The 9,102-nt window shown below is 49.4% G+C and overlaps 1 protein-coding gene across 1 annotated transcript in view; it reads left to right on the top strand.

Annotated features, from left to right (window-relative positions):
- The first annotated feature begins 503 nt into the window (after positions 1-503).
- The window catches only part of brinp1 (bone morphogenetic protein/retinoic acid inducible neural-specific 1), a 152,822-nt gene continuing 144,223 nt past the window's right edge, over positions 504-9,102 (top strand). The window contains exon 1 of the mRNA XM_062554299.1: positions 504-982. The gene's annotated coding sequence lies outside the window, so the exon portion shown is untranslated. The remainder of the gene's footprint in view (positions 983-9,102) is intronic.

Genomic DNA, 9,102 nt, shown 5'->3' with positions numbered 1-9,102 from the left:
CCGCGGCAGAAGCTTCCAGTCAGACAACATGCTGTGCAGTGTTTCAGTCGGACGGCAGAGAGAGCCTTTGCCCCGGCGAGTGCGATCATGTCATCCGTGCGTTTGCATTCACATACGGACATTTGCCTATGACCTGGGAAAATAAACAAACGAGCAAAAAAAAAAAAAAAAAAATCATTATACCGCCAATAATTGAGTAGGCTATTTATTTTAAAATAAATATCAGCGACGACCCTTGTTGCTTTAGTAATAAATACAAATGACACCAAATCAGTCATCAGCACATTCACAGATATGTAAAGGTACCTGGCAGACGACCAGGAGAGTGGAGTTCAGGAATAGAATGAGTGTTTCGCAACCGAGGCTTTCTTCGTCCCTGCTCCCGATTCCCCCCTCTCCCCCTCTCCGTTCCCCACTCTTGATGTGGTCCAGACCCTCCCCTCACTGTCTGGCACAACCGTCCTCTATAATACAAAACTGTATTCTCAGCGCCTCCCCCTACTTTCTCTCCGTTTTGCGCCTTCTCTCGCTCTCTCTCCCTTTCTCTCTCTCTCTCTCTCTCTCTCTCTCTCTCTCTCTAGTCTGCGTGTCTCCGTCTCCCTTCCCTGACATCCTCCACCCTGCGCTTGTCCACCTGACCGCCGACGCCTTCTCCACGGACTCCCCAGGTCTGATCGAGGCTTGGCGATCGTTTTGAGAGCCACCGGGATATTGCACCGCGATTCGCTGCCGCCCTTGTTTCCCTCCGGACATTTTCAGCTCAGTTGCGGCAGGCGCCTGGAAGACCGATGGTGAGAGTGTAGCCGAAGCCACGGATCTCTGTCTCCCGAGCATGAGAGGGGCGGCCAACTCATCCGCAACCCAGAATCCGAGACCGACAGAGCAGCATGAGCCTGGGATACGTAAGCTCCAGCAGAAGTTTGCCGGGAAAATAAACCGCCTCGGACCACAAATACCTGCCACGGGAGAACGCCAGTTTTAGGTAAGAACAGACTTTGCGTTTGCAGAATTTCGGGGGGGAAATTGATTTTGTTTTCTGTCTCGGAGCTACTGGACTGTGCAGGAGCCCGCGTGTTAGTTATGGCGATGTTGCACGATCAGCAAGGTGCAGCGCGATTAGCAAGCACGCGTTTTGGCTTCGCCTGACCTTAGGGCAGTTTTGTGCTCAAGGTAATTCGGTAATGTGTCGGGATGTGTTTGTAGTTCACAGTCTAAGGTTTACATGTGAAGTTGGGGCTCGTCTATGGTGCAGATGCTGTCCATTTAAGACGCTTCATAAAGAGAAGTGGTTTCTATCGACATTTACTTCTCAGTTGGACACGAAACAAATGGATTTGAATGAGAAACGAGACGAGAAAGCTGATGCGGAGAGATTGTGAATGAGGTAGTGGAGAGAGAGAGAGAGAGAGAGAGAAAGAGAGAAAGATAGAGAGAGGGAGAAAGAGAGAACCACAGAGGGGGAGCATCTGTTTTCAGTCCACGATCAGGTCCTTTCCTGTCCACGCGTAGTTCCTTTTCAGATGCACCGTCCTTGGTTCCGCCGGATTTTCGGTAGACCGTTAGAATATGTGGCCCCGACCCCCAGCTCTACTGTATCGGTTACGGGGCTAAAGAAGCAGTGGCACAGCGCGCAGCACTCAAACAATCATTACTGATGCAGTGCACTATAGGACGGGGCACACACATACCTGGCTGATATACCTTTAGCCATTTAACATTGCGCCGGGTTACAGTGACACGTAGCAGGTAAAGCAACGAGATAAACGCACAAACATGGCCGGGGTTCTTGGGAATGTATACATATTCTGGATTATTCTCTCTCTCTCTCTCTCTCTCTCTCTCTCTCTCTCTCTCTCTCTCTCTCTCTCTGACTCTCTATCTGGGTACTGTCCTAAAATTTAAATGGTTCTTCTTTTGATTATGCAAACGATGTGTCCGTGGGAGCAGCCCAGTAAAACGGCAATGTTCTCTAAATAAACTTCAACTTCATATGTAGTTTCATCCATCCGATTCCACCGAACTTGTGTACATGCGCTTCTGACGTCTAACTGCGGGGGGAGCTCGCGCACTTTTGCGCTGAGGCTTCCACTTGGACTTTAGAAACGAGCTAATTGAGCGATTATGAACGATACAAACTAGTCTTGCTATGCGATGAATGTTTTTTTTCCTCCATCTTAATTAGACTACTCTTTTAAATGACTTTTCGTGCCATTGGCCGTGCCTGCTCACCCCTGTCAGTGCCATTGCTGTGTTACTTTCTAGGCTTTCAAACAAGGTGATTCAGAACAAACTACTATCAGATTGACCATTGCCGGCCACGCCATGTTTCACACTCACAGTCTGAGACAGATGTTGCGTAACAGCCTCCTGCACTGCATGCCTAATCACGGTGGTTTCCACAAGCCCTGCACTAGCTTCCTGTAGAGAGATAAACAAGATTCTGTTCAGTGTGTTTATTTCAGTAGTGTGCACACTACAATATTCACATGGTTAGCTTGTAGTTCATTTCAGTAGTGAGTACACTACAATATTCACATGGTTAGTTTGTTCATTTCAGTAGTGAGTACACTACAATATTCACGTGGTTAATTTGTTCATTTCAGTACTGTGTATACTACATATTCACATGGTTAGCTTGTAGTTCATTTCAGTAATGTGTACACTACAATAATCACATGGTTTGTTTGTTCATTTCAGTAGTGTGTATACTACAATATTCACATGGTTAGCTTGTAGCTTATTTCAGTACTGTGTATACTACATATTCACATGGTTAGCTTGTAGTTCATTTCAGTAATGTGTATACTCCATATTCACATGGTTAGCTTGTAGTTTATTTCAGCAGTGTGTGTACTCCATATTCACATGGTTAGCTTGTAGTTTATTTCAGCAGTGTGTATACTCCATATCCACATGGTTAGCTTGTAGTTTATTTCAGCAGTGTGTGTACTCCATATTCACATGGTTAGCTTGTAGTTTAATTCAGCAGTGTGTGTACTCCATATTCACATGGTTGGCTTGTAGTTTATTTCAGCAGTGTGTGTACTCCATATTCACATGGTTAGTTTGTTCATTTCAGCAGTGTGTGTACTCCATATTCACATGGTTAGCTTGGTGGGCCTGCTTGGCAGTGGGCTGGTGCATGATGGATGGGCCTGTGTGAGTGTGTTGCTGTTGCACATGCGTGTGGTGTTAATACTGGAGAACGCATGGAGGGCAAAACAGCATACGCAAGCACACTTCCTAAAGCAAATGCCAGCCGTCGCTCCAGGCCACTACCCTGCCCTATTACTGCTGACCCTGTGCTCCAGATGCCTTTACGAAAGACTGGCAAGGTGTGTGTGTGTGTGTGTGTGTGTGTGTGTGTGTGTGTGTGTGTGTGCGCGCACGCCTGTGTGTATACACAACAGCATAATGTTACTCGCGGGTTTGTGTGGTGTACCTCTGCGATGGATTGATTGCTTCCCCATGTTGCTGTGATTCACAAAGGCAAATCAAGGTCTACTGCTCAGAGGCTGAGCCCTTGGCGGTGGAGCTGGTGGTGGAGTCGGTGGTGGTGGTGGTGGTGGTGGTGGAGGTGGTGGAGCTGGTGGTGGAGTCGGTGGTGGTGGTGGTGGTGGTGGTGGAGGAGGAGGTGGTGGTGGTGGAGGAGGAGGAGGAGGCAGCCTGGCCAAGCACAGAGAGACAGGCAGTAGAGTGACTAGGTCTGAACTCGCTGTGGCGTGGACAAGAATATCAAGCACAGACCTCTTTTGGCAGGGGGAATAATAGCCCCTGTTTCTCATTGGCAGGAACAGGCCCCGTGTTGAACCCGGAGAGGATGTGGAGAGAGAGAGAGAGTGTGTGTGTGTGTGTGTGTGTGTGTGTGTGTGTGTGTGTGTGTGTGTGTGTGTGTGTGTGTGTGTGTGAGTGTGTGCGTGTGTGTGTGAGAGAGAGAGGGAGAGAGGCTCGCAGCTGTAAGGGCCAGACGTCGGCTACATTGCTGTGAATACTCTTATTTTTGTCCTCACACTCCCTCTGAAACGGGTCCCTTTTAAAAAGCAGACGCACGGACACAAGCGATGTTTAAATCATGTGGCTTGTGTGCTGCTGATCTTAGAGCAGGACCCAGCTGTGGATTAATTATTTGTTTGAGTGTTTCTTGACTGACTCAGAGTGTGTGTTTGACTGCTGATAGGAACTGTGAGGGTTGACTTGATTGCTGCTTGGCAGGCAGAGTTAGGCAGAAAAGTCTTGTACGCCGTCGTTCAAAAAAGCTCCTCTCTTTTGGAATGCTTAAATATGTACGCAGGGAATTTGATTTCCCTGGCTCTGGGTACATCTGAATAAGCGAGGCAACAAAAAGCTTGTCATCCCTGGTATCAAAGGGGAATTTTTTTGGGCTAATGTGGAAAGCTAATATTTGTGGCTGTTCCCTCAGATGGGTGCCTGTGCCTCTGCTGTTGTGGTGTGTGTGTATGCAAATGAGAAACACACACATCTGGAGGAGCTCAGCGGGACGCCGGTCTTATCGGCCAGGAGGGCCCGGCGATCAGTGGATCAGAGTGGATCTCCTCATGAATGAATCATGTCCTGCAGCAGAAGAGTAATAGAGACGCACAGATCAATAATTTACTGACCAACTACATGAGCCTCACTCCCAGAGACGCCGTCAGGACGAGAAGAGAGAGGACTGCTCTCACGAGGTGTGACCAGACTACTGAGAGAGAGAGGGATAGAGAGAGAGAGAGAGAGAGAGAGAGAGAGAGAGAGAGAGAGAGAGAGGGAGAGAGAGAGAGAGAGAGAGAGAGAGAGGGAGATGTATGTGTGGTGAGGGCCTGCAGTTGTCTCATTTTGTTTCATCACTCCAAGCCACAGTCTAATGTATTATGTGTACAGTATGTGCTCTCTCTCTCTCCCTCTCTCTATTTCTCTATCTCTCCTTCTCTCTCTCTCTCTCGCTCTCTCTATCTCTATATATATCCCTTTCTCTCTCTCTATTTCTCTATCTCTCCTTCTCTCTCTCTATCTCTATATACAGTATATCCCTTTCTCTCTCTCTCTCTCTCTCTCTCTCTCTATATATATATATATATATATATACAGTATATATACTGTATATATATGTATACATATCCCTCTCTCTCTCTCTCTCTCCTTCCTCCTCTCTGTGGGTATGTTTGTGAGAAACGGAGAGAGTGATAAAAAGATAGATATATATAAATTAAGTCTATAGGGGAAGCATATAGAGGATGGTGTGAATGGTCTTCAGGAGAAAGATTTGTATTTAAGAAGGCCGTGCAGAGAGAGGAAGGTGGATGAGATGTGGAACTCCAACTCTCCACTGCTGGAGTTCTACTCTAGCTCACTAGCCATGGGGTGCAGAATGCACTGAAATGGATTAGGGATGAAACAGGAAGCAGCCGCTCTGTTGGGGCAGTCGTGGTGATTGGTGTTGATCGAAACTCAGTTCTCTCTCAGTCGAATTCGCTCAGTGCTAACCAATCAGAAGTCATTCTTTGATGATGTATCGATCAAGACCGATCTCCACCCACCTGTTTAGAGATGCTGCCTATTTATAGCCACCACCCCGTCATCTTCCATCACAGCGCTCCTGGAGCCAGTGCAGCACTCTGAGACCATGTAGCGCTTTGAGACGGTGGAGCCAGTGTTTTGAGACCATGGAGCCAGTGCTTTGAGACGGTGGAGCCAGTGCTTTGAGATGGTGGAGCCAGTGTTTTGAGATGGTGGAGCCAGTGTTTTGAGATGGTGGACCCAGTGTTTTGAGACGGTGGACCCAGTGCAGTGCTTTGAGACAGTGGAGCCAGCGCTTTGAGATGGTGGAGCCAGCTCTTTGGGACAATGACAGTGGAGCCAGTGCTTTGAGACAATGTAGCCATGCAGCGCTTTGAGACAGTGGAGCCAGTGCTTTGAGACGGTGGAGCCAGTGCTTTGAGACAAGCCTCCAACCCAGTGACCGATCCAAGTAGGCTTAAAGGCTGTCGGAAAAGCTATTCTTTTAGTTTTCTTTTAAAAGCCACTGCAGGTAAGTATTCACTGGCTTTTCTGAAAGCCATCAAAGGTAAGTATTCCTCAGTGCTGAGTGAGGTGGACCATTCCCCGATACCCTCCACCACTCCCCTGGCCTGTCTCCATGGTGATGCACGTGCTCTGTGTGTGCCGACACTCTCTGCTCTCCAGAGTCCTGACCCCCGCTGGACCCTGTAGACTGTAGACCGGCACCATGGCATGTGTGTGTTCCAGAGCGCCCTGGTGCACGATGCTGCCCTGGAGCCCTGGAGGCTGTAGACCATGTTGCCCATAGCGGCTCTTCCTCTTCCTCCGTGAGTAGCGACTCCTTCCTCTTCCTCCGTGAGTAGCGGCTCTTCCTCTTCCTCCTCTTCCTCCGTGAGTAGCGGCTCTTCCTCTTCCTCCTCTTCCTCCGTGAGTAGCGGCTCTTCCTCTTCCTCCGTGAGTAGCGGCTCCTCCTCTTCCTCCTCTTCCTCCGTGAGTAGCGGCTCCTCCTCTTCCTCCTCTTCCTCCGTGAGTAGCGGCTCCTCCTCTTGGTCCTCTTCCTCCGTGAGTAGCGGCTCCTCCTCTTCCTCCGTGAGTAGCGGCTCTTCCTCTTCCTCCGTGAGTAGCGGCTCCTCCTCTTCCTCCGCGAGTAGCGGCTCTTCCTCTTCCTCCTCTTCCTCCGTGAGTAGCGGCTCTTCCTCTTCCTCCGTGAGTAGCGGCTCTTCCTCTTCCTCCTCTTCCTCCGTGAGTAGCGGCTCCTCCTCTTCCTCCGTGAGTAGCGGCTCCTCCTCTTCCTCCTCTTCCTCCGTGAGTAGCGGCTCTTCCTCTTCCTCCGTGAGTAGCCGCTCCTCCTCTTCCTCCGTGAGTAGCGGCTCTTCCTCTTGGTCCTCCGTGAGTTTCTGGAGCGTCCAGAGAGGCAACTTGCAGCTGGACGAGTTGGGGCTCAGAGATGTCGTCCCGCCGCTCCATTTCTCGGACAGCGAGGCGGAAATTGAAGTGGCGGTTCTCCCGTCTCGAGGGGTGGAGGTCGTGCCCGGCTGCTGACTGACCCACACTTCCTCTCAGAAGCAACGCCGGCCAGCTGACTGACCCACACATCCTCTTCGGCGCTCGTCCTGTGTGGCATGACTCATCACTCCTGGCTCTGATGGGGTCACCTGAACAGCTGTGTCCTCGTTTGACCACAAAGCAGAAGCCAGAAGCTTTCTCACTGGCTAGTAGAGGCTACTGTATCTCTCTGGCTAGTAGCGGCTACTGTTTCTCTCTGGCTAGCGGAGGCCCACTTCTCCTCATTTTAAAAACTGGACATCACTAGTACCTTTAGTAGCTTGCTCTGAACTTTCAGTTTCGTGTCAGTAAGAACGTCAGTGGAACTGTCTCAAGTTGTCCTTCAGAGAAGCAAAGTTCCGTTCATAAGCACACGCTTTATTCAGCTAATCGCGTCTTCACAGAGTTGGCCTCAGTTTTCTGTGGAAGGCTCCTAGAGAGAGATGAATATTTAGAAGAAGAGGAGGAGGAGGAGGAGGAGGAGAAGAGAGGAAGAGGAAGAGGAGGAGAAGCTCAAGGAGGGGAACTGGTGCCATCTGTAAGTGCGCTGGCTCTTGCACGACAACCCGAGCATAAAGAGATAGGGTGTGTGTGTGTGTGTGTGTGTGTGTGTGTGTGTGTGTGTGTGTGTGTGGGGAGGGATGAAGAAAAGGGCTTATTCTCGGGCCTTTATTATCTTTTAATTCCTCTACTGTTCTTTGGGGATGATAAGTAGTTGTAGGATGAGATAAAAAATCTTTTTTTCTCAGATTTTTTTGACAAAGTCATGAAATATTCCTCAGTTCTGGTGAGAGAGAGTCACTCTTTTGTCCCAGCTTTGGAATTAGGTGAAGCAAATGAGAAGTGAGTAAAGCCTGAAAGACGACTCTGGAAGACTTTCACGAGAGAGGATGAATGATTTAATATGGCGGTTCTAATCAGCAAGGACCTACATCTAGCGGCTAGCGGCGCACAGGCCGAGTACACTACACACTCTCTAGTGTCGTCACACAGGCCGAGTACACTACACACTCTCTAGTGTCGTCGCACAGGCCGAGTACACTACACACTCTCTAGTGTAGTCGCACAGGCCGAGTACACACAGGCCGAGTACACACTCTCTAGTGTAGTCGCACAGGCCGAGTACACACTCACACTCTCTAGTGTAGTCGCACAGGCCGAGTACACACAGGCCGAGTACACACTCTCTAGTGTCGTCGAGTACACTACACACTCTCTAGTGTAGTCGCACAGGCCGAGTACACTACACACTCACAGGCCGAGTACACTACACACTCTCTAGTGTCGTCGCACAGGCCGAGTACACACAGGCCGAGTACACACTCTCTAGTGTCGTCGCACAGGCCGAGTACACTACACACTCTCTAGTGTAGTCGCACAGGCCGAGTACACTACACACTCACAGGCCGAGTACACTACACACTCTCTAGTGTCGTCGCACAGGCCGAGTACACACAGGCCGAGTACACACTCTCTAGTGTAGTCGCACAGGCCGAGTACACTACACACTCTCTAGTGTCGTCGCACAGGCCGAGCACACACAGGCCGAGTACACTACACACTCTCTAGTGTCGTCGCACAGGCCGAGTACACTACACACTCTCTAGTGTCGTCGCACAGGCCGAGTACACACAGGCCGAGTACACACTTTCTAGTGTCGTCGCACAGGCCGAGTACACTACACACTTTCTAGTGTAGTCGCACAGGCCGAGCACACACAGGCCGAGTACACACTCTCTAGTGTAGTCGCACAGGCCGAGCACACTACACACTCTCAGTGCTAATTTTGGCCATTTTTCATATTGTTAATATCTCTTACCGTGAGATAGAAACTGCATAGTGCTTTTCATGATGAAGGTATAAGTTGGCTAATGGCTATGCAGTGCTTGATTGGCTATAATGTGCTATTCATCGATACGGTTAAGGTTGGCTATACTGTGCTTTTCATGGTCATGGTCATGGTTAAGGTTGGCTATACAAGGTGAGAGATAGTTTTTTTATTATTTGTTTTGTATGGTTAGTTAGCACATGGTTCAGATGCAGTGATAGTTGGAGTTGTGC

Source organism: Sardina pilchardus, chromosome 14 (assembly GCF_963854185.1).
Source record: "Sardina pilchardus chromosome 14, fSarPil1.1, whole genome shotgun sequence".
NCBI lineage: Eukaryota > Metazoa > Chordata > Actinopteri > Clupeiformes > Clupeidae > Sardina > Sardina pilchardus.
This window is presented reverse-complemented; position numbering and strand designations above follow the sequence as displayed.